Raw genomic sequence first — 26,889 nt, forward strand, 5'->3', positions numbered from 1 at the left:
AGAGCGAATCAGAACGGAGAAGGAGCTTATCGGGATATTGTAATCTGTGACACAGCAGTGACTACAGCTATTTCTTCCGTGGGAACGAACTGTCACTCAAGCTTCACACGACCTCCTGTTTGTCCGTTGCCACATTCTAGCACGCCAGTTCGGCCCCAGAGATACGATTTGCAATCAATGGAACCACTTTTCGTGACGTGAGTGTCTCCGAAGCTGATTGTAAGTAAATGCGTTTCGCGGTTCGCTGTTAGGTTAACTACCCGTCAGCTGTGAACATACGTAGTCGTACACCTTGAAAGGCCTCTCAGTTAACAGTGTAACTATTACGCTGCTGCCTGAACAGTTACTGAAAAGTATGCCACCATCGTCAGAATATTCTGAACAGCGATTTATTCTTAAAATTGCTCTTAACATAGAAAAAATGTTACTAATAATGTGAAACCTATAAAAAAATAAACAAAGAATGACTTCAATTCGGTTGCGATACTCTGAGCATATACGGGACTTCGGCATAATTTTTTTACTTCTGAGGATGTACGCAGTGTCCATATTATACACCCAATATTTCTTAAACAACTCAAGTTACGGAAATAAGATTTCAAAGAAGTAATAGTATAAACAAGAAAAGTAAGTTACTTGGTAGTTAACAATAAATTTAAGATTTAGGATGTCTTTTGTGAAATTACAGTGGTATGCAAAAGACAAGAAGACAGTAGCCTTCGCGTGATGTGTCACTGCCAAGAAACATAGCTCGATGAACCTGGACCATACACAGACAGAACTGCTACGGTATAGGGCAGCAGGTAACTTGCAGAAATACCTAATGAAAAACACAAACGATACTTGAAGCAAAGACACTCATTACACTGACAACACCGCGATTCATGATAGTCCCTTGGACATTACAAAGGGTGAGAAATGGTTCTTAACACTATGCCGTCCGGCGACACCACAGTGGTGTCGTTTGCATAGTATCGCTGAGTGGCCGGCGACACCACAGTGGTGTCGTGAGCATAGTATCACGCAGTGGCCGGCGACAGCACTTCAAATGGTTCAAATGGCTCTGAGCACTATGGGACTTAACATCTGAGGTCATCAGTCCCCTAGAACTTAGAACTACTTAAACCTAACTAACCTAAGGACATCACACATATCCATGCCTGAGGCAGGATTCGAACCTGCGACCGTAGCGGTCGCGCGGTTCCAGACTGTAGCGCCTAGAAACGCTCGGCCACTCCGGCCGGCGACAGCACTTCAGTATCTTTTGCATTCTGTTGGTGTTTTGTTTAGGTAACAACAAGTTACACACGTCAACAAGCTTTTTGTTTTTATAAGTACTTGTGCTCTTTCATCATGGCGGACGAAAGAGACAATAGGATTATTTACGATGAATGAGCGGACCTCTTGTCTGAAGTTCCGGATGACTTGGCCGATTGGGAAGAAGACACTGGATATCAGAAAAATGAAAGTGAAGCAGAATCGTAGGAAGATGGTGAAATACGTCCAAAATGAATTCGGCGAACGCTACGGTTGCCAACTGATTCGGCCGAATCAGACGAAGATGGCAGTGCACAGTGGTCAGACTTTGATTTACTGAGGACCAATAATAAATTTGAAGGATCCCCGGGTCCAAACATATTTCCCAAATATACAAAGAGTGTCGAGGATATCGTAGAATTATATATTGGGAACGATCTATTTGAATATATTAGTAACGAAACCAACAAGCACTACAGTCAAAATTACAATAGAAGGAAACTGGATTTAAAAAATGCCAAATTTGTCGACGTTACGGGACCCGAACTTAGAAAATGGTTTGGGTTTGCTATCCTTATGGGAATTGTAAAAGAAGCAAGATTCGATGATTATTGGTCAACGAATCGGTTGATAGGCACGCCGATATGTCGCAAAACGATGTCCCGCAACCGATTCAGACAAATATTATCGTTTTTACATTTTTCCGACAGCAACAATAAACCGGATAATGCCGACCGGCTTCTCAAAGTGCAATGCGTAATTGATTATTTTTCCAAAAAGTTTAAAGAAACGTTTAATCTAAGTTAAAATATCTCAATTGATGAAGGAATGATACAGTGGCGTAGGCGATTCAATTTTAAAGTTTACAATCCGTCGAAAATTACGAAATACGGCATACTCATTCGGATGCTGTGTGATTCGATTACGGGATACATTTCCTCATTCAAGATATATTCCGGAGCTGGACAGTCTTCAGAAAAAACAGTGATGGAACTATTGACACCTTCTGAAGGAAAGTGGCATCACCTCTGCATGGATAATTATTATAACAGTGTAGAACTTGCAGAGAAGTTACTTGAAAGGAATATTCGAGTTTGTGGAACGATACGGCAAAATAGAGGATTCCCGGAAAATTAAAGCGCCCGAAAGTCAATGTGTTTGAAGCTTGTCATCAACAGAAAGGTGACAAGCGGCCGGCGACACGCCAAGTAATCCGAATTAGCGCTGCCAGCGCCAAGCGAATAAATTTGTACGAGACGTGCGGCGGCAAAGTGTTAATAGGGCGTGTGACCACCACGGACGACAATGCATGCTCTACAACGTGTTCTCATGTTGGTCACAAGTTTGGCAAGGAGTTCCGGCGGCAGGGCTCTCCATTCCACCACAACTGCTGGATGGTCGTTACTGCATGTGGACGTGGTGCATTACGTTTCCTCAACGCAATCTACATGTGCTCGATGGGGTTTAAGTCGGGAGAACAGCCAACGCTGTCCATTCACACCGAATATTCTCTCTTTCCAAGAGCTCTGCATCTGCGTAGTTCGATGCAGCCGCCCATTGTCATCCACAGAAATGAAGTCAGGGCCGGAAGAAAAGACGCACGTTGAACGGTGAGTGTAATGTATTCAAAGATTCGCAAGTTGCCGTTGTGGCGTCACCTAAAAAAGACTTGCAATACGGCGGCCGAACTCCCCCGAATGGAGCCTCCCGGCCAACAATGCCGTACGATTATTTCCATTTTTGCAACATTATGCCTCCCCACACCGCTGGACCACTAAACCGATCATGTTCAAGAATGTTCCTGGGTGCACTATGTGTTCCCAACTCTTGTCATAATTATGACGGTACGACTAGCATGGTCGAACATAGTCGTTTTGGTGTCCAGATGTTACGGTGTGCGGAGGCATAACGTTGCATGGGCGTATTGACCTCCAAATCTTTGAGCACGGTAAACTCACAGGTCAACTTCATTGTGAGGCTGTATTGCTTCAACATGTGCGTTTTCCAGTGACCAATTCTGCCCTGACTTCATTTCTATGGATGAGAATGTGTGACCGCACCGAACAGTGAAAGTGGAGCTCTTCTAGCGAGAGAATATTCGGTAATTGGCTGGTCTGCCCATTCCCCAGACTCAAATCCCATCGATCACGTGTGGAATGTGTTTGGGAGATGTATAGCAGCACGTCTACATGCACCAACGATCATCCGCAGTTTTCAACTGCGCTTTTGAAGGAATGGAACTCCCTACCACAAGAAGTCATTGTATTGTATTGTAGTGTATGTTAAACGGGGGCCTAGAAACGACGGAGAGGCTCCGTCCCCGCCGCAGCCGCAGTGGTCAACAACACCACGACGACTACCGCAGTCCACCCCTCCGCCGCCCCACACCGAACCACTCTTTTACGGTTATTGTGCGGTTCGGCCCGCAGTGGACCCCCCTCCATCCCCAGGGAACGTGTCACACCAGATGAGTGTAACCCCTATGTTTGCGTGGTAGAGTAATGGTGGTGTACGCATACGTGGAGAACTTGTTTGCCCAGCAATCGCCGACATAGTGTAGCTGAGGCGGAATAAGGGGAACCAGCCCGCATTCGCCGAGGCAGATGGAAAACCGCCTAAAAACCATCCACAGACTGGCCGGCTCACAGGACCTCGACACACGTCCGCCGGGCGGATTCGTGCCGGGGACCAGGCGCTCCTTCCCCGTCCGGAAAGCCGTGCGTTAGACCGCACGGCTAACCGGGCGGGCTAAGAAGTCCCTACCAACCTTGTGGTCAGCATGGAAGCTCGTTGCAGAGCATGCATCGCAGTCCGCGGTGATCACACACTGTTAGCAGCGATGTCCTGTGGATCATCAGGAATCGCAATGATTTTAGAGTAATTATTGTCTTTCAATAAAAGTGTAATTTTTGTTCGTCCTATTGAGTATTTCTTTCAGTTACCTTCTGTAATACACTGCAGCAATTCTTTCTATGTGTGGTCCATCTTGCATCGAGCTATGTTATTTAAGATATTTTTGTTCTGAAGTTTTGCGCACCAGTGTATTTGTGTGGAATGTAGCCTAGTACGGAAATGGTATGTGGACAATAAACGCTACAGAGAAAAAGAGAGTAGAATCATTTCAAATGTGGTGTTACAGAAGACTGCTGAAGATTTTATGGGAGAGAAGCACGTGGCGACGACCCATTCGCGCAAGGATAATCTTACAGCAGCAGAGAGGTCTGCTTCGCATTCTCTGTGCTACATAAGTGGGATTATGTTCAGGAGATGCAGCGTTTACTAGCTGATGCATCGTATCGGAGGCTCAGTGCTGACCAGACGAAAAAAAGTGGAGAGGGAGGATAACACCCTCCCGAAGAAAAGTTGCTTGTCAAAAGACACTGTTAAGTCTCATATTGTGATTACCGTTGATCATTTTTGGTGGTGTTACAGTGCTAGTTGTCAATTGTGTGTGTTGTTGTACAGCGTAGGCTGTCTTCTGATTGCTGGTTAGTGTTGCCCTGTCTACCGAGGGTGTAAGGTGCCACACACAGTTATCTCTCGTTTCATTGGTGCCTTGAAAATGACGGGGTGTTCACCTGTCGAAATATTTGCAGTTGTTAACGACGTTAGCCAGCTGCGGTGTATATATTATTTGAACATTATGTGGGTAACTCTGGTAACTAATATAGATGTGCTGAATCAGATCGGGGAGAAGAGTTTTGTGGCCGAACTTCAGTCAAAGGCCAGTAACACATTCGCAGTTGAGAATATGGTCAACCATCAGCTCTGTAATGGAAGGACGACACTGAAAATTTGTGCCGGACCGAAACTCGAACCAGGGTTTCCCGCTTATCGCGAGCGGTTGCCTTACCACTAGCCTATCCGAGCACTACTCACTGCCAGACCCACACTAACATACGTCGTCAACCATGTGTCTACATAATGGATGTACTATCACAGGTTGTATATTCCTGTACGGGCGAGACATTTTACTTGAAAGTCGCTTGTTGCGAATATGGACAACCATCAGCTGTACAATGGAATGACGAAAATGAAAAGGGATGTAAGAGGGCACCGCAGTGCCTGTTCGTTTGGACATTCATGCACTTCCAAAGGGACATTGCATCCTAACTCGGAATAACAAAGGCACTGCAATATAGTGTATATTAACTAAAAGCTAACCTAAGGCATCAAGGAATAATCAGCTTGGGGGTAGACGGAAACTTCAGGAACAAAAATTGTTGAGAGAGACTAAAGACTGAATATAGCAAACAGTTGCAAGTGTATTTAGGTTGCAGTAATTGTGAGAGTTGAAGAAACATCTACCCTCCGATTAAAATTACCTGACGTCTGTCGCTAGGCGCTACTCTGTTGCCACATTCGACTGTCGCTCGGTTAGAGACGACGCACAAACACGGCAGGTCACTTCGCAAGTGCTGAAGTGCTGTTACATGTAAATGTTGGCAGGCGTTCTCCAATAGGTATGACGATAATGCGAGGTACTCCATCTACAGCAGATTTTAAGTGATTGATAACTGAATTGCAGCAGACGACGCGTTCTGTAGCCCCGAATTTACACTCATGTCCTAACCTACCCACAATCTCGTGATGTACAATGTATCCGAGAAATTTGCGGCAGAACTATTAACTACTCACGCTTTGTTCACGGCGACTGAATCTGACCTCTACGAGCAAACTCATGACAGAAGAATTTCAGTTTCAGTACTAAAAGCGAACTGTAATTTCTCCCTGTCATTGGCTACTCGAACAGATGCGTTACCAGTTGATGAGCAGTACTAGCTGGAAACCAGTTGCAGGTTATAGGTGACACAGGCAGATTAGGAATGATAGGAAGGAAAAAGAAAACTCAATATGAAGATGAAAATGACGAGACAAGTGTTTAAAAATAAAGAGAAATACATTTAAACCGGGTAATTGAATAAAAATAATAATAACATTCATTTTGATAAAGATTTAAAAATAAAAAAATTAAATTCAATCACGTGACAAGATTCGAACCCAAAACTTCCTGTACATCCAGACTGCACTTTAAACACTACGCTATGGTACCATTTATTATTACTGACATATTTTAGTCTTCTAGCGCACCAGTTGCAACGGCGATTTGCTGCCTTCCAATAGTTCGGCAACATGCAGTGTCATATTTAGCTTATCCACTGTAGGCTGATCTCTGTGATGATAATAGTACACTGAAGAGCCAAAGAAACTGGTACACCTGCCTAATACCGTGTAGGGCCCCCGTGAGCACGCAAAAGTGCCGCAACACGACGTGGCATGGACTCGACTAATGTCGGAAGTAGTGCTGGAGGGAATTGACACCATGAATCCTGCGCCACTGTCCATAAATCAGTAAGAATACGAGGGGATGGAAATCTCTTCTGAACAGCACGTTGCAAGGCATCCCAGGTATGCTCAACAATATTTATGTCTGGGGAGTTTGGTGGCCAGCGGAAGTGTTTAAACTCAGAAGAGTGTTTTGGGAGTCACTTTGTAGCATTCTGGATGTATGGGGTGTCGCATTGTCCTGCTGGAATTGCCCAAGTCCTTCGGAATGCACAATATACATGAATGGATGCAGGTGATCAGACAGGATGCTTACTTATGTGTCACCTGTCAGAGTCGTATCTAGAGGTATCAGGGGTCCCATATCACTCCTAATGCACACGCCCCACTCCATTACAGATCCTTCACCAGCTTGAACAGTCCCTTGCTGACATGTAGGGTCCATGGATTCATGATGTCCTCTCCATACCTGTACACGTCCATCCGCTCGATACAATTTGAAACGAGACTCGTCCGATCAGGCAACATGTTTCTAGTCATCAACAGTCCAATGTCGGTGTTGACGGACCCAGGCGAGGCGTAAAGCTTTCTGTCTTGCACGCAATTTGGGTGCATAGATCTTGAGAAATCAGTACCCAGAACAATCACCTCTGGCCGTAAAACGGCCTTGATACGCCTGGGCATTGAGTCTAACAGAGCTTGGATGGCGTGTACAGGTACAGCTGCCCATGCAGCTTCAACACGATACCACAGTTCATCAAGAGTAGTGACTGCCGTATTGTGACGAGCCAGTTGCTCGGCCACCATTGACCAGACGTTTTCACTTGGTGAGAGAGCTGGACAATGTGCTGGCCAGGGCAGCAGTCGAACAATTTCTGTATCCAGAAAGGCCCGTATAGGACCTGCAACATGCGGTCGTGCATTATCCTGCTGAAATATTGGGTTTCGCAGGAATCGAATGTAGGGTAGAGCCACGGGTCGTAACACATCTGAAATGTAACGTCCACTGTTCAAAGTGCCGTCTATGCGAACAAGAGTTGATCGAGACGTGTAACCAATGGCACCCCATACCATCACGCCGGGTGATACGCCAGTATGGCGATGACGAATGAATACACGCTTCCAATGTGCGTTCACCACGATGTCGCCAAACACGGATGCGACCATCATGATGCTGTAAGCAGAACCTGGATTCATCCGAAAAATGACGTTTTGCCATTCGTGCAGCCAGGTTCGTCGTTTAGTACACCATCGCAGGCGCTCCTGTCTGTGATGCAGCGCCAAGGGTAACCGCAGACATGGTCTCCGAGCTGATAGTCCATGCTGCTGCAAACGTCGTCGAACTGTTCGTGAAGATGGTTGTTGTCGTGCAAACGTCCCCATCTGCTGACTCAGGGATCGAGACGTGGCTGCACGATCCGTTACAGCCATGCGGATAAGATGCCTGTCATCTCGACTGCTAGTGATACGAGGCCGTTGGTATCCAGCACGGCGTTCCGTATTACCCTCCTGAACCCACCGATTCCATATTCTGCTAACAGTCATTGGATCTCGACCAACGCGAGCAGCAATGTCGCGATACGATAAATCGCAATCGCGATAGGCTACTGACCTTTATCAAACTCGGAAACGTGGTTTTACGCATTTCTCCTCCTTACACGAGGCATCACAACAACGTTTCACCAGGCAACGCCGGTCAACTGCTGTTTGTGTATGAGAAATCGGTTGGAAACTTTCCTCATGTGAGCACATTGTAGGTGTCGCCACCGGCGCCAACCATGTGTGAATGCTCTGAAAAGCTAATCATTTGTATATCACAGCATCTTCTTCCTGTCGGTTAAATTTCGCGTCTGTAGCACGTCATCTTCGTGGTGTAGCAATTTTAGTGGCTAGTAGTGTAACTGAGTAAAAGCTCGAAACATCAATTAGGCGTGGCAGCAGTGCTAAAATTTTCGTTTTTAAATAAACCTTGAAAACTACATTCGTTAGAAATATTGCATTATTACAGAAAATGGAAAAAGCCATCCGTGCCATTTTAGTAACAACTCCAACAGAAACGAACAACAAACGCATGGCATAAGATGTGGTATAGCGCTGCTGAGATAATTATGTTCCTCTCACTGTGTGTCTTGTTTTAAGGCACGCGTGGACGTGCAGTGTGCAAGATGTGCTCCGACTTGGTCTATACCATAGTTACTGGTTGTCGTCCGTTTTACTGCAGAATGGCATCCATCCTTGTTTCGAAACATCTTTACAAAGTGACATAGCAATGAAGTACAATGCTTCATTTGCTTTGGAAGATTAAAGATTCGTCTCTTATTTCCATCAACTTGTAGCCCTTTAGCACTGGCTATTCTTAGTGCCCAAATAGTGCTGTGACCACCGATTAGAACGTGCTTTTGAGCAAAGTTTCAAAAAATTACAATCAGTGGGAGAATACTGGTAATTTTTTGTAGTATTTAGTCACTTATCACTTTTCGAGAAAAGTTGAGAATGGTGGATGGATTAAGTTTTCTTTTATTTGCCTATTTAATTCAATATTTTTAACGATGCGTCTTGAGACTGAGTCAAAATTTTTCAGTCTTCTTTCGATTTCTACGTTTATTACAGGAATTAATAAGAACAAAAAACCCGGAAATCGGTTATTTTAGATACCGGTTATTTTGAGCGATTTAACAATCACATAAACTGGCGTGGGAAAAACCGATATAACCGAAAACCGGTTGTTTGAGCGAGAACTGCCATCCCTATCGGGCGGCCGAGTGGTTTGTACACGCAGAGAACTGCAATAACTTACCTGCCCGTTCCTCATGGGGCAGCAATGGAACAGCAACTCAGTCGCATCCATCCAATCTTCGGACGGAAGACCATAATTAGAGCAACGCATATCCTGTGTGGCAGTAGCGTACGATGGCTTTTATTATATTTGACGCCACAGTACAAATGTTGCCATGGTTGGTTGGCTGGGTGATTTGGGGGAGGGGTCCAAACAGCGAGGTCATCGATCCCATCGGATGAGGGAAGGATGGGATACGAAATCGGTCGTCCCCTTTCATAGAAACCATTCCGTCATTTAATTTGTTCGATGTCTGGGGGGGGGGGGGGGGGGGGGGGAGGTGTCAACAACTACCTCAGCTAATTTTCAGAAAATAAACGAACGTGAAAACTGATAAGAGTCCCAAAATAGGCACGGAGTTCTAGAAAACTACAAGCTATGCTTGACAGAAGATAGATTTAGATACTACCCCATGTGAATCAGCTTGCGGCCTGACCACCTACAGAAAACATTCCACCCAGGTAGGGGCGCTTCATGATAGAGTAGCATCGAGAGCTACATCAGACAAGTCTTTGGACTGAAGACCACAACGACAACAAAGGGGCGCCTATTCACAGGTTAACCGTACGTGCTGCCAATAACAAATTTGACACGGTTCTTGAGTCCTCAAGTAGAACATGCGTGACAGAAAGGTGAAGCCCATTCACTAAGGAAAAAAAAGAAAAAACTAGCAGGAACACTGACTTTCGAGGGAATCGAATGAAAGAAACACATTTACTCCCATTATCCACTCGCACAGCTATAATCTGCAGACCTGTGTCCATTATCTTAGTGCCAAGTTAAATACTGATGATGGTGAATACACACTTCAGTTTCCTTTCGTGTACACTATTATTCTTGTAACTTATGTTAAAGTGATGTACCAAGCGTTAACGTAACCAAGTTGTTATTATAATATCAAAACATGTTATGCAGGGTGGCTAATTTTAATTCATAATGGGGAATAACTCAGAACAGAGATGAGATACAGCGCAATGTTTTAGATAAAAGTTGCAGATGGGAAAGAGAGTCGTGCATTGATACTAATGGCCTTGACCGTGAACGTTATTTTCGAGGTGTTTTGGAGGTTAAAGCGATTTTCTTAAACGGAAACCATAGCATTTGATTTAAGAGTTGAAAAGAGACGTATATTAGGTCATGGCAATGTTCAATGAAGAACAAATAAGCAAATATGTTTTCAGTTCCAGTAGGAATTAACTCGAAGTAGAGGAAGGATACAACAAATGGTGGTCATTTTGAGCATATGTTGAATGGTTAATTTTCAGGTACAAAGGGAAAGGCATAGGAGCTCTCTGAATCAAGCACCCAAGGAATGAGAGGCGAGGAGACTCTTTCAGCGATTTGAAAATCAATGATCTACGTTTTATTTATATTTGTTCTATCATGCAAATGTCAAATTACATTTATGCTCTGTGATTTATTTGTTTTTGCCAATAAACACGTTAATTAAAACTTAAGGTTAAAATGTTTCTTCGCTCTTTCCAAGTACGGCGTCATAAACAGGAGCTACCATGAAATAAAACTCAGTCTTCGAATGATCTTCGATAAGTACCTTTACGATCATGGTTGTTCGTGGGATACGTTATCCTTTATGGCCCTTCTGATTTGTATGTAACATTGTATTTTGTTGTATCCCTCCTCTGTTCCGAGTTAATCCCTACTGGAAACAGACATAGTTACTTATATGACCTCCATTGAACCTTGCCATGTCCTTGAACAATGTATCACTTTATACGTAAAATTTGCCGCTCTTTTCAGATCTTTAGGGTTCCCATTAGAAAATCACTTTAATCTCCAAATCACCTTGTAAATCACGATCAAGATTACGACCAGTAGTAGCAATGCGTGGTGCTCTTTGCCACCTACAACTTTGATTTACGGCATTTTGTTGAATCTCGTCTCTATCCCGAGTTATTCCCCATTACGGATTAAAATGGTTCACCCTGTATACATTATTATTATTATTATTAATTCCTATGAAAAGGCGATTCTGGTTAATGTTCAGGAAACTAAACGAAGAATGCTCCGCCGGCCGGAGTGACCGAGCGGTTCTAGGCGCTACAGTCTGGAACCGCGAGACCACTACGGTCGCAGGTTCCAATCCTGCCTCGGGCATGGATGTGTGTGATGTCCATAGGTTAGTTAGGTTTAAGTAGTTCTAAGTTCTAGGGTACTGATGACCTCAGAAGTTAAGTCCCGTAGTGCTCAGAGCCATTTTTTTTTAAGAATGCTCAAAATAGGGCCTGACAATTAACACCAAAGTATGGAATACATGGAAGTCGGTGAAGATGAACGAGAAGACTTGGATGTGAGGTTTTGCAAAATTAAAATTATCTCTACATTTAAGTACTTGGGCGTCATTTTCACAAATGGCAGAAGTACCCAGGACATCACAAATAAAATTGGCCAAGTGAAAAGAGTAATTGGTCAATTTAATTCTTTGCTATGGAGTGACAAATTTACAAAGAAAACGAATTTCTTGCTGCAAAAGTCAATCGTAGAGATTAACACCATGTATGATGCTGAAAAATGGGAGCTAACTAAAACGGAGAAAAACCAATTGATTTCCTTTCAGATGGATTTTTGGCGAAGAATTTGCCGCATCTCCAGACTGGACTGCGTCGGAAATGAAAGGAAACGGGGAATAATAGCAGAAAAAGACACACGATCCCGTAGATAGCTTAATATTACATGAGTATGGCCACCTCCACCGAGTGGATAATAACCGCTGGCTAAGAAGGATCTATGAGTGGACACCGGCTGAGTGGAGAAAACATGGAAGACTAGAAGATGAATGCAAGATGTTAATGAAGCGATTAATTTATCGCCCCTTCAGGAAGAAGATTAGACAGGTTGGAAACTGGAAGTTACGCTGAGAGGCAAAAGACGATGACCGTTGTTAAAAAGCCGCACTCAGCCAGTCACCCACCCACCCACCCACCCACACACACACACAAAGAAAACCTCGTAGCTCCGTTTTGTTAAATTTTACAGGAGAAGCATAAACGGTTCTTAAAAAAATAATATCAAGTGTTACACATAAAGTCGCTACATGTTTAACTACGTGGTAGAAGCCTAGTTATTGACACATTACAGAAACCCATGCACTTTCAAATCTCTCTTTGATAACAGTGTTACTGGTTACTGGAACTGCGACGTTTTCACAGACACAGGGGGTTACGAGGTTCTCATCTATTTTTTGTAAAAACGAACTTTATCGACAGGTTCCTTACACTGCAACAAGAAAAAATGTCTAGTAAACACGGGCTCTAAAATGCTAAAACGCACATAAGCGCTATGAGCACTTTTTCGTCTTCGTTACTGTGAAACACGCGTCTTATAGTGCAAGCACTTTGCTTTCCATCTTTTCGTAGGAGGGAGTATAGACCAAAACAACGAACAAAGTCCAGAAAACATTGATTCCAAAATCCATACCTTAAGAGATATGAGCATTTGTACAATAGAAGAGATGTATTTTACTCTAGCATAGTTGAACAAGTGCTCATAGCTTTTCAGGTGCGCAGCTGCCCATGTTTACCGGACTATTCTTCTTGTTTTGGTCCATAATACCTCCCCCTAAAATATGGAAAACAAAAAGCTTACAGTAGAAAATACGTGTTTGATAGTGTCGAAGAAGAAAAAGTGCTCATAGCGCTTAAGGTACGTATTTTAGAGCCCACGTTTCATAGAAATTTTTTTCTTCTTTTAGTGTAAGGAACCTGTCTCCAAAGTTTAACTGTAAATCACAGTCCTACAAGGTGGAAAATGGTAACTAGTTCAAAAATGGTTCAAATGGCTCTGAGCACTATGGAACTTCTGAGGTCATCAGTCCTAGGGGACTACTTAAACCTAACTAACCTAAGGACATCACACATATCCATGCCCGAGGCAGGATTCGAACCTGCGACCGTAGCGGTCGCGCGGTTCCAGACTGTAGCGCCTAGAACCGCTCGGCCACGCCGGCCGGCTGGTAACTAGTGATTATGTAATATAAATAATTGTTGAGATCCAGGCAAAGATATACACGATTAAAAAACTTCGTGGTGCTGACATTAAAGCGTTAATAGCTCCACTGGCAGCGTTTTAACTTGAACGATAAACTGTTTGATGATGATGGTGATGTTTGTCTGTGTGTGTATGTCGACGAGGTTGGTGTGGTCATCAGCAAGGTCATTAGTGAAGAGGAAATTTTGTTGATACGGTGAGGAAGCGGAAGTAAACAGTGATGTCATTTAAGAAATGATGTCGCGTTTCACAAGATGAGGAGCGACCGAACTTCTCTAGCACAATGGCCGGCTTCCGTGGATGCGTTTTAAGAGTCCCGCCACTATCTGTACTGATGTGACGTCTGTTCTAATAGAACGTTGTTGTATTCTCCACTGTTTATAAATTTTAGTTCCAGTGCAAACACTCATTCCTCATCGAGCCGACTGTTTCAAATCGAAACTCTTCGTTCACCATATCCTTAACTTTTTTACGAAATAAAAATGGGTCTCGATGTAACACAAGACACATTTTCGGGCACAACATAAAACTGCTCGAATTTATCCGTCAAATTTCACAATATTCATTTTACTTAGACCAATATTGAGTCTACCAGCTCTCATCGAGTGACTCAAGTTTTTGTTTATAATTTTCTTTTTAGAAATTATGCCTAAGATTTCTAACGTTTATGGATAGTCAGAACCATCTCTTATTCGCAGTGACACAATAGGTTATGCGAGGAATAGCTCCCAGTAGATCTGAGATCTGTTAAAAAAGACTTTTGAAGCAGTTGAGACATTTCAGAAGGGGAGGAGGAAACGAAATGAAACTTCGCGGGTTGTGAGGACATGTGAAGTTATTTCAATGCTTACAAAATCGAGTCAAATTTACAAAGAATTTGGAAGTAAACTATGTGATTTTATTTTATTTTTAATAAAAAAAGCTTACAAGTTCATGGCGCCCTCCATCGGTAATGCTGGAATTCAAAATAGTGTTGGCCGACCTTTATCCATGATGACACCTTCCACTCTCGCAGGCATACGTTCAATGAGATGCTGGAAGGTTTCTTGGGGAATGGTAGCCCATTCTTAACGGAGTGCTGCACTGAGGAGAGGTATAGATGTCGCTCGGTGAGGCCTGGCACGAAGTCGCTGTTCTATAGGATTCAGGTCAGGACTCTGTGCAGGTCAGTCCATTACAGGAATGTTATTGTCGTGTAACCACCCAGCCACAGGCCGTGCATTATGAACAGGTGCTCGATCGTGTAGAAAGATACAATCGCCATCCCCGAATTGCTCTTCAACAGTGGGAAGCAAGAATGTGCTTAAAACATTAATGTAGGCCTGTACTGTGATAGTGCCACGCAAAACAACAAGGGGTGCAAGACCCCCTCCATGAAAAACACGACCACACCATAACACCACCGCCTCCAAATTTTAGTGTTACCACTACACACCCTGGCAGATGACGTTCACCGGGCATTCGCCATACCCACACTCTGACATCGGATCGCCGCCACATTACATTAGTAACTTCACACAACGTTTTTGAACTGTTCAATTGTCCGATGTTTACACTTTTTACATCAAGCGAGGCGTCATTTGGCATTTCCATGAAATCCAAGTTTTCTCACCTCCTTCCTAACTGTCATAGTACTTGCAGCGGATCCTGATGCAGTTTGGAATTCCTGTGTGATGGTCTGGATACATGTCTGCCTGTTATACATTACGACCCTCTTCAACTGTCGGCGGTCTCTGTCAGTCAACAGACAAGGTCGGCCTGTACGCTTCTGTGCTGTACGTGTCCCTTCACGTTTCCACTTCACTATCACATCGGAAACAGTGGACTTAGGGATGTTTAGGAGTGTGGAAATCTCGCGTACAGACGTATGACACAAGTGACACCCAATAACCTGACCACGTTCGTTGTCCGTGACTTCCGCGGAGCGCCCCATTCTGCTATCTCATGATGTCTAATGACTACTGAGGTCGCTAATATGGAGCACCTGGCAGTAGGTGGCAGCACGATGCACCTAATATGAAAAACGTATGTTTTTGGGTGTGTCCGGATACTTTTGATCACATAATGTATGAGCCTGTTTATCAGTATGACGATTTAAGAAGAGTATAGAAGCTTTTGAAATGTCGTGCTGCAAAAGAGTGCTAAATATTAGCTGATGTGGCACTGAATCTAACCGAAAAAAAACTAAAAGAAGGTTGCTATATGTATGCGTCTGGTGCCTGTGATGTTGGATGTGTCCAACAGAGCAATTTGGTAATGGAGGGAAGTGTGAGGGGTTAAATTTATATATAGCAACCTAGGCATGAATACTGTAAGCAGATCAAAATGAATGTAGTTTGCCGTAGTTATTCACAGATGAAGAGGCTTGCACAGAATAGACTAGCGTGGAAAGCTGCATGAAACCAATCTTCAGACTGAAGACCAGGACAACAATATTTCTTCAGTGCACCATCCGCGAAATGCCTGGGATTGTAACTATCAATGTCCGATAAGTGGCTCTGAGCACTATGCGACTTAACTTCTGAGGTCATCAGTCGCCTAGAACTTAGAACTAATTAAACCTAACTAACCTAAGGACATCACACACATCCATGCCCGAGGCAGGATTCGAACCTGCGACCGTAGCGGTCACGCGGTTCCAAACTGAAGCGCCCTTAACCGCACGGCCACACCGGCCGGCGTCCGATAAGTCACATATGTATAACATGTATAACGGCGGTCCTGTTACACTCATCTGCCGCACACCAGATAATATTTAATTTGTGACATGTTTTTTGCTGTAGAAAGGAATCGTCAAATCTCTGTAACAATGTTCAAATGGTTCAAATGACTCTGAGCACTATGGAATTTAACATCTGAGGTCGTCAGTCCCCCAGAACTTAGAACTACTTAAACCTAACTAACCTAAGGACATCACACACGTCCATGCCCGAGGCAGGATTCGAACCTGCGACCGTAGCGGTCGCGCGGTTCCAGACTGAAGCGCCTAGAACCGCTCGGCCACTCTGGTCGGCAAAAGTGTACCTATTCAACATTATACAGATACAAACGTCTCTGAAACTACACCGCTCTGCAAAACTCAAGGACGAGATAGATAAAGTAACATAATATATTAACTACGCGTTGGAAATGTATGAATGTGTGGGAGCATGTGCCAGAGGTGTACCAGTCGTCCATAGCATGAGGTCAGTGTGACTATAGTACCAAATGGGGCTTTTGCCACAACACGAGGCAATTGGAGGGACGGGAAAAGACAGTGTGTGTCAATAAGAGAGCAGTTACGGTGCACTGTGTGATGTTTTCATTGCAACATGGCCCGGAGACTACATTTGGATCATTTCACACTGAGAAGAGTCATCGTGAAACCGGAAGAGGGACGAAGTGTGACGATTGTTGTCCAGGAGTTTGGTATTTCTCACAACGTTGTTTCAGGCGCATGGGGAGCCGTCTGAAACACAGGCAATGTTTCACGAAGGGGAGGAGGTGGTACACCACGATTGACGTAGCAGCAGATGACCGCTACGTCGTGCAACAGGCAGGAAGAGACCCCACAGCAAACAGCGGGTGCTGTTGCAACCACATTCAACAGGACTGCAAAGCACGCAATCTCACGCTCCACATTGGGGTGGCTTCTTTGCCCGATGTCCAGTACGGTGTGTTCCGTTGACATCGTTTGCAATGGTCCGAGGAGCACAGAGACTGGAACGACGAGGAGTGGGCGCGCGTGCTCTTCTCGGATGACAGCAGGTTCAGCCTAAGTAGTGATTCTCGACGTACCCTCATATGACGAGGGGTTGGAACACCAAGGAACATTGTCTAATATGGTCGTTTTGGGGTCCAGATATTATGATGTGGGGAGGCATAATGTTATATGGACGTACTGACCTCCAAATGCTTGAACACGGTACACTCACCAGTTATGGTTACTATGACACTCTACCTCTTTCCCAGTTGCTTTTTTTCTGGGGTGTATTCGGCCCTGACTTCATTTTTATGGATGAAAATGCGCAATCGCTTCGAACAGCGCAAGTGGCGGAGCTCTTGGAACGAGAGGTTATTTGGCGAATGGATCGGCCTGGCCTTTCACCTGGCCTAAATCCCATCGAGCACGTTTGGCAAACGTAGGGGAGATGTACTGATGAACGTCCATATACACCAACGGCCATACAGCAGTTTTCAACCGCACTGGTGGAGGAATGCAGCGCCATACCATATGAAGTCTCTTAGTCTTTTTGTCCAGCATGGAAGAACGTTGCAGAACATGCAATGCCGTCGTTGGTGATCACACACCCAACTGAGAGTCATGTCCCGCCTTTTGTAACGTTCGTGTTTCCGTCCGAAGAGGCCTCCAAGGTCAAACGGTACCGACCGACCGCCGTGTCATCCTCAGACGATATGCGTCACTGCATGCAGATATGGAGGGGCATGTGGTCAGAAAACCGCTCTCCCGGCCGTTGTCGGTTTTCGTGACAGTATCCGCTACTTCTCATTCAAGTAGCTCCTCAATTGGCCTCATAACGGCTGAGTACACCCCGCTTGTCAACAGTGCTCGACAGACCCCGAACATCACCCATCCAAGTGCTAACAAAGCCCGACAGCGCTTAACTTCGGCGATCTGACAGGAACCGGTGTTACCACTGCGGCAAGGCCGTTTGCTTGTAATGTTCACGGGACCATCATAAATACTTAAATGTACTTATTGTCTTTGAATGAATTTCTGTTCGTCTCATTGCATATGTCTTTCCTTCTGTACTATACTGTAGCATTTCTCTCTATTGATGTTCCAAGTTTCATAGAGCTATGTTACTTGGCAGTGACACTTCATACGAAAGTTACTTGCGTCCTTATGTTTTGTGGACTAGTGTATACTTTGTTTCGCGTTTTTACTCTGTAAGAAATTGTGCTCCGTTTGCTCCCCTGCTCCGTCTTCCACGAAAATAACATTTTATTTGCCCCACCCCATCTTCCCCTACTCCACATCCCTAGCGGGCAATAGCCATAACGTATTACGAGTGGGCTTTGCACGCACGATTGTGCCCAGCTGTGTAGGCGGTCTATATGTAGCTCGCGTCGATGGGAAGTACTGTAACGGCACAGGTAGTATAAATATTTCATCGACGCCCTGTTACCGCTAAGCCTTAGAGAAGGCCACGGCCACTGGGGACAGAACGGCCCATCTGCTTGTCTACGCGCAGCGCTGGCATTGCAGTTGTCTGAAATATTATGCGAGGCAGACATGCAGTGCTTCCCCCTGTCGCGCCGAATGTGAATCGCTGGCAGCAGTCAACGCCTGCGGCTGGCGTACAGCCTCTGCGCAGTCCTACGACTATTGGCATCGCTAAGCCAGGCCTAGTCGTTTGACTTAGCTAGTACGATGCTCGCTTATTGGCCAGATTGACGCATGTCTAATAGACAACGTAATGGCCCCTCTACCTTAACGGTAATTCTTTTTGCCTTGGCGAATACCGAAACGGTGGAAAAGGAGGAAGGAATAGGTGAACTTGCTGTACAAAAGGTGAGAATAATCTTGTTAATTTCACCTCGTTTCCATCCATCTCTAATCTCCGCCTCTGCAGCTGAGTAGCCAGCGTTTCTAACCACCATGAGAGGACCTTAGTTCAGTTCCCAGTACTACCAGAGCTGTTTTCTTCGTTGGAGGACCAAATCATTCAGTGTCGTATTGCCAGTTGAGGAGCTGTTTGAATGAGAAGAAGCGGCTATGAGTTCTAGAAATTGACAATTTCTCTCCATATCGCATGCGAATGATGCCAATGGCTGAGGATGATACGGTAGACGGTCGGCACCTATGACATCGTCGTTCCCCACTTTCTAATCAGAATTCGGCCTTTTCATGACCTTTGTCTGTCTGTCTAATAAAATGAGCGTGTAGTAAAAGTTAATTAAGCACAGTTGGGTGAATCTGAAATATTCTTATCTTCTGTTGAAACTGAGTCTGAAATTTTTGGGACCAAATTATGCCATGAAACTTAAATAAAAATTTAACTGAAAAAACTGAATACTTCAAGCTTGGACGATACTCCCTACTTGCTGATTACTGTTAGGTACAATTAATGGTTCAAATGGCTCTGAGCACTATGGGACTTAACATCTCAGGTCATTAGTCCCCTAGAACTTAGAATTACTTAAACCTAACTAACCTAATGACATCACACACATCCATGCCCGAGGCAGGATTCGAATCTGTTACCGTAGCGCTCGCGCGGTTCCAGACTGTAGCGCCTAGAACCACTCGGCCATAACGGACGGCTCCAATTAATGGTACAAGACAGTATCATTCTGCCCGAAACGCGAACGTAAATACAGCTACTCTACTTGGCTGTCAAATCATTTTACGATATCACTAGACCGTCGCGCTTGTGTGCACCCGATACTTTGCAAAATCGAAACTCATTTCTGACCCCAGTGATGCTTAACCAGTAGCTGTCGCGACTCGCAGTGGTTGTTGCCGTTATGGTATCGATCATATGTCGCTGAATAGATCGAGATGTAGCAACGGTGACTTCACATACTGATTGGTCCGCCAGGGCAGGAACGTCGAGCTCATCCGAGAAAAACAAACGAAACGTCTACAGACGGATATGATCACCCGTGAAGAGACACCGCATACTCAGCTGCAGTGTCAAACATCGTTCTGGAAACAGTCCCTTCGGTTTGGTTAATCCATTTCTACACATAATTCTTTCTTCCAGGAGTGCTAGACTACCACAAAGGTATGCAGTTGATCCTCTGTGATGTCTGGAAGGTAGGAGAGAGTACAGACAGAAGTGGAGCTGTGATGACACAGGAGAAGAGGAGGGGCTCGTTGCTGGACAACGGCTACAGAAGAATACTTGGACCTTGTGATTAATGTGTGCTCTGTCCAGGAATCTGGTGATGTAGAGGCTAATCATAGGCCCCTATCCCAGCAGATTCGAGGAGTGAAGTAATTTTCATTGGTTATGGGCGCACGTGGTCACTGCGGTTGACTGCAGTGCGGAGGGTCCATGTTCGATTTCCGATACTGTGAGGGATTTTCCATTGGTGGGAGGACCTGTAGGGGGTGCACTGCGTCTCGTGATGTCCGGGGTGTGGGGTGCACTGCCCCTCGTGATGTCGATTAAGGAGCTACTTGACGGAGTAGCAGCAGCTCCACGTCACGAAAACTGATAACGGCCGGGAGAGTGATGCGCTGACCCCACGCCCACCATACCGCATCCAATGACGCCCCTGGCAGATCCGCCAGGGCTTATGGACGAAGTTTATGTTACGTTGTGAGTGCAGGAGGGCTAACTGGTCATTCGGAAATTATTCAGCTATGAACAAATATTGTAAATCTACCGCTGACCATCGCAATGCTTGGATTTATAGGATGTGTCGCAACGCTGTTCTTATTGCATTGGCTGCCAAAAAAAAAAAAAAAAAAAAAAGCACAATGGAATTGGATCTACTGCCAGACAAACGAGTTTATACTAGTACAGAGTACAACTTTTATTCTGAAGGAGAAAAATATAATATTTCGCCCAAGGGATGTTGAAGTTCCAGATGTTCCACTTCTATTCACTTCTTTCCACGTCAGGGGAATTTCTCTGTGCCGGCCGGGGTGGCTGAGCGGTTGTAGGCGCTACAGTCTGGAACCGCGCGACTGCTACGGTCGCAGGTTCGAATCCTGCTTCGGGCATGGATGTGTGTGATGTCCTTAGGTTAGTTAGGCTTAAGTAGTTCTAAGTTCTAGGGGACTGATGACCTCAGAAGTTAAGTCCCATAGTGCTCAGAGCCATTTGAACCATTCTTTTTTTAATTTCTCTGTTCGTCGATTCTAGAATGTCCTAAGAAACATCGCGCTACCATAGTGTATTGAGAAATGACAAACGTCTGGGTTTGAAGTTTTATGAGTTAGAAAATGACATAAGAAGCTAATAAGTTTACAAGATTGTATTGAGAACGAACAGTAATACTTTGAGTGACTATGTTGAAATTCGTTAATTTGAACGATATCTTTAAGTGTTAATGTTAAATTTTGGGAAAGCCCTCTTGTCCATCTGTTTAGTCCGATTATCTGCTTAGTGCTAGTTCCTATTAAGCATTTGTTGTAGGTGGGTTCGAGACTCTATTAAGTACACAATTTTAATTTCTCAGGGAGGTCCAAAACATTACACATTCCGCCGAAGAGTGAAAGACTGATTATACGTTCTCCTTTATAATTGAAACGACATGGTTCTCTATTTTACCATAAATATTAGATAGAATGTAAATGACGGGGAAACTTACCTTGGATGTTGAATATTCCTGTGAGTCCTGCGCCCTGGACGCGGCTACTCCGACTGATGTCTAACAAATCCTGCAACAGGAATATCATCGTCACTTCCCAGTTTCTGCTACACACCACGCGCAGCCGCTTCTTATGTAAGACAGGACAGTAAGCCTAGATAAGCTCGTCTCACGAGGCTCAGAACAAGCCCACTATAACGACAGTAAGTGGCGAAGCTGGTACGTGCTAATGTTTCTTGCAACAATATACAGCGTGAACCGTAATTCGCGCACACGGACGACACGGCACGATTCGTTGCACACTAACATTACAGATATGTCCCTAACAAGATTTCGCCCCGTACATATTTTCTGTAGAAAAGGGACGTAGAAGAAAGACATTGTGGCAACACTGTTATCACATGTACGACAAGTATCTTTCTACAACAGCGTGTCTCTGTGCTACGCAATTAAAGCAGTGGGCATAGTTTTTAGCTACAATACTCGAGTTCGAGAGTGCGATTCTGGGCATAGGTTTAAATTCTTATTTTCGAATTTAGATCTGCTCAATAATGCTGTGGAATACACTGTTTGTTAAAAGGTACATATCCTACAATTACAGTTTTTCAGCTCTGAACCTAACAATTATTGGTCATACATGTCAGAAGTATTCATGAAGAATAATAATCAGTTAAAATTAATTACCTGTCATTGGGCATAAACAACTACGAAGCCTTTAATTCTGAACATGTTAAACATACATACACATACATACATTCGGTAAGATTGGCAAGTTGACTGAAAGCTGACAACATAATTAGTCTGTACGTTAATACGATAATAAAAGTAGTGACAAAGTTTGGTAACTACCTGTGAATCGACTTGGTAGCCATGCTGTTGATGTCAAGTCCTATAGAAATGCAATATACGTGAAGTGGTAAGCATTATAATTGGTACTAATCAATTGAACTAATGGCAGGAAAGTATAGCGGAAATTGGGTTCGGATGTAGTTGATGAGGTAAGGCGAAATAGTGTAGTCAGGCGATGTATTATGTATGTTTTCAGGGGAATTACCTAGGTCAAAAGAAGCAGGAATAAACCATGGAGAGGTTTTTTACTTTGTAGGAAGGGGTGTAACTAAAAAACTGGAAACAATGTCGACAACGAACGATGAGGTACTGTGGTGTGTCGTGTGTGGGAGACAATAGAGTACATATTTAAAAGCAAAATAAGGCTTTAAAAGTGGAATACTAGTGTCAGTATTAAATAATTGTACTTGTTTTGAATAACAGCTGCTGTGACTGTTGTACAGCGATTAGGAAACCAGACACCATATCAATCGAACTCTCGAAGTGGAGTATTGTAACGCAAAAATCCATTCTTCCACTAACTGTGCGGCACCAGCACATCGTGTTGAATGAAGATACTTGTCGTATACGTGAATAAAGTGCTGCCGAATTGTCTTTCTTCCATATCCATTTTCTATCGAAAATACGCATGGGACAAAATTTTGATAGGGGCATTTCTGTAATGTTAGTATTTCTGTGCTGTTAGCATGCAAGGAATTGCGCTCTGGCGTCCGAGTGCGCCTATTTTGGTTCAACATGTATATGTTTTTGATACCACAATTAAGGGCTAATTTCCGATAGAGGTTTTATCTGGAAAGACGTGTTGCAGATGGGATGCTGCGTTATTTATACAGGCTGAGTCACTAACTATGGCCATGATATTGTTGCTAGATGGGGTCGCGTCAGAGATATGAAGGTCAACTTTGCTTTTTTTTTTAAATGGGATGCTATAGTTTGGTACATATTTTCCGAAAGCGGCTACCGAGACGAATCCAACGATGTGTAACAGTAAGGTCTTTGAAGGTCAGCGAAGGTCAAAAAGGTGGCATGAACGTCCATTTAAAGAAGGTGTTCGAAGTGATGACCATTGGTATCAATGCAGTGCTGCAATCTTCTTATCATGTATTGAGTTCTATTCCTTATCACTTCGGCACTTCCCGAAGCACATGCTCTGACAATTCTCTCTCGCATATCTTCAGGTGTAGTTGGAATGTCTTTATAAACAGTGTCTTTTACGAATCTCCACAAGAAAAAATCCAGAGGCGTCATTTCTGGCGAACGAGCCGGCCACGACACATCTCCTCCGCGTCCAATCCAACGATTTGGAAATTGTCTCTGCAACTCATTTCTAGCCATCAGCGAAAAATGTGCCGGACACCCATCGTGTTGATACCACATTCTGTTTCTTGTTCCTAAAGGTATTTCTTCCGATAACAGACCTAATGTTTCTTGCAACAAAAAACCAACGTCAAATTACGACCCCCGTTGTCCCATGTAACTTCTGTCCCACAAACGATTCAGCTTCTATCATACTTTCGCAGTTACTCTTGGTAGCAATAGTTAGTGACTCACCCTGTATATCTGTGGAAATAGATAGTCACAGAAAAATTAAATCTTATCTAAAGGTAAGATACAATTAGAAATCAACAGAAAGCAAGCAATTCAGGATTTCCTAGAAGAAAGAACACAACATGTCATTCTTAACGGTTCAAAATCTGCAGATGTAGAGGTAATTTCGGGAGTACCGCAGGGAAGCGTGATAGGACCTTTATTGTTTACAATATACATAAATGACTTAGTTGACAACATCGGTAGCTCCGTGAGGCTATTTGCAGATGACACGGTTGTCTACAAGAAAGTAGCAACATCAGAAGACTCGTACGTACTCCAGGAGGACCTGCAGAGGATTAATGCATGGTGCGACAGCTGGCAGCTTTCCCTAAACGTAGATAAATGTAATATAATGCGCATACATAGGGGCAGAAATCCATTCCAGTACGATTATGCCATAGGTGGTAAATCATTGGAAGCGGTAACGACCGTAAAATACTTAGGAGTTACTATCCGGAGCGATCTGAAGTGGAATGATCACATAAAACAAATAGTGGGAAAAGCAGGCGCCAGGTTGAGATTCATAGGAAGAATTCTAAGAAAATGTGACTCATCGACGAAAGAAGTAGCTTACAAAACGCTTGTTCGTCCGATTCTTGAGTATTGCTCATCAGTATGGGACCCTTACCAGGTTGGATTAATAGAAGAGATAGACATGATCCAGCGAAAAGCAGCGCGATTCGTCATGGGGACATTTAGTCAGCGCGAGAGCGTTACGGAGATGCTGAACAAGCTCCAGTGGCGGACACTTCAAGAAAGGCGTTACGCAATACGAAGAGGTTTATTATCGAAATTACGAGAGAGCACATTCCGGGAAGAGATGGGCAACATATTACTACCGCCCACATATATCTCGCGTAATGATCACAACGAAAAGATCCGAGAAATTAGAGCAAATACGGAGACTTACAAGCAGTCGTTCTTTCCACGCACAATTCGTGAATGGAACAGGGAAGGGGGGATCAGATAGTGGTACAATAAGTACCCTCCGCCACACACCGTAAGGTGGCTCGCGGAGTATAGATGTAGATGTAGATGTAGAAATAACAGTAACCCAGTGTTCACATGTCCGAATAATTCTGAATTTATCATTTCTGAGGACGCCATAACTGTGCTGAAACATGTTTGGGTAACAAAAGCAAATAACTGTTTTATGTTAGAATACATAGCCTGAAAACTCCATTTGCTAAGTATATAGTAACACAACACAACCATCTGGAATACTACAATTAAACTTGTAAAACAGCTTTCTATGGTCATTTGCCATTGGAGATGTGGCATTAGCCCTTGACAAGAAATGCAACCATCATATCTTTTTGCAACTTGGATAAATCGCATCCTTTGCCCTCTAAGGCAGCAAGGAATATGCGCACGGACAGTATATTAGCCCAGTTGGATAATTACTTCATTAGTGCTTATAATGGTGGTACGCCACAAGCCACGAGCTATGACTTCGTATTCAGGAGCTAGCAATAATTACCAAGACTACCACCAAAGCCTCACACATCCTGGAGATGTTTAATGAGATCGCTGTCAAAACTAACCTGGATATGGACTTTAAGCACTTAGACAGCATAACACTTAAAGAACTTAAACGCAATTATCGGAAACACTGACAAGGAGAGAGTGACCAACAAAACCCGTGCAGAAAAACTACGTAAAACCTGTACAATCATCTGGTACATCCATAACAAGAAATCCCTTTCCATCAAAGCCTAACTTCGCCATTACCAGACAGATGTTCCTTCAGAAACCCTCTATGTGTATGCAGCTAAATCATTATCATTAACAATCAATGTCAATGCCTTCTATAAAATGGAACAACACAAATTGCGGAAAATATTCGGATCCAAGATCCAAGAAGGAATCTGGACGTTCAAAAGCTCTTAAGTACAGTCTTTCCTGAATGAACGGTTTGGTTTTACTGTACGGATAGGGCTTATGAATTTTTACAGACGTACAACATGGATGGACGCCTCGCTACTAACCAGAAAATCTTTCAAGTGATAAACGAGGCTCGAGAAAGACGAAAGTACAATGGCTAGCCAGCACCCAGTAGGATGTAACGGAAGTCACTATTGATCTACTGGCAACCACAAGGACTACATACAGGCGGAAGATCGATTCTCACGAGTTCATGTCCAACCAACTGAGAGACATGAGTGTGATCCAAAAACACATGGACTCTAGACATATATTTGCCAGTTTTCACCAAGTTGGTATTTCGATGTCTTGTTCATAACTTCGCAGGTACTGCAGCCTACTAACACGTTTAACCATATCGCCAATGAGGTATTTATTTTGTGCACTTTGCTTCTAGATGCTTGAATCCCATTCCTCTCAGCACCGTGTCCTACCTGCCATAACTTACCACACTATAGACTTACTCAGTACTTTAACATTTCAGTTACACTTTTTGTCGCCTTCTTGACAACAACGCCTTAATGCCAACAGTAAAACTTCATGGATGCACCACAAAAGTAGTTTCCGTTAACGCTTTCCACGCATGTCCTGAGACCTGTGTAGCATAGCGCACACTACTCTGAACTGGAATATGATTTACCGAGTCAGGTGGTCATCTTTTCGCTACGGCTAGGTCCATGGTTCTCTAATGAAAACAATTACGCGCTGTTAGGAGACTAAATAATTACCCGATCCTTCATGAAATACGACAAGAGATATGGTGTTGCGAAAAAAACTTAAAACTATAGAAGTGTGTATTAATTCACCCACTTCAGTAGAAAGTGGAAAAATCCGATACGAACAGTTAAAGAGGAATTTCCTTACTCTGAGTCGGA

At 43.9% G+C, this 26,889-nt stretch overlaps 1 protein-coding gene across 4 annotated transcripts in view; it reads right to left on the reverse strand.

The window, feature by feature from the left end:
* Positions 1-26,889, reverse strand: part of LOC126470295 (elongation of very long chain fatty acids protein AAEL008004) — a 338,249-nt gene that overhangs the window by 189,343 nt on the left and 122,017 nt on the right. For all 4 annotated transcript variants that reach the window (XM_050098057.1, XM_050098051.1, XM_050098052.1 and 1 more), the window contains exon 2: positions 21,653-21,722. The gene's annotated coding sequence lies outside the window, so the exon portion shown is untranslated. The remainder of the gene's footprint in view (positions 1-21,652; positions 21,723-26,889) is intronic.

Source organism: Schistocerca serialis, chromosome 3 (assembly GCF_023864345.2).
Source record: "Schistocerca serialis cubense isolate TAMUIC-IGC-003099 chromosome 3, iqSchSeri2.2, whole genome shotgun sequence".
Classification (NCBI taxonomy): domain Eukaryota; kingdom Metazoa; phylum Arthropoda; class Insecta; order Orthoptera; family Acrididae; genus Schistocerca; species Schistocerca serialis.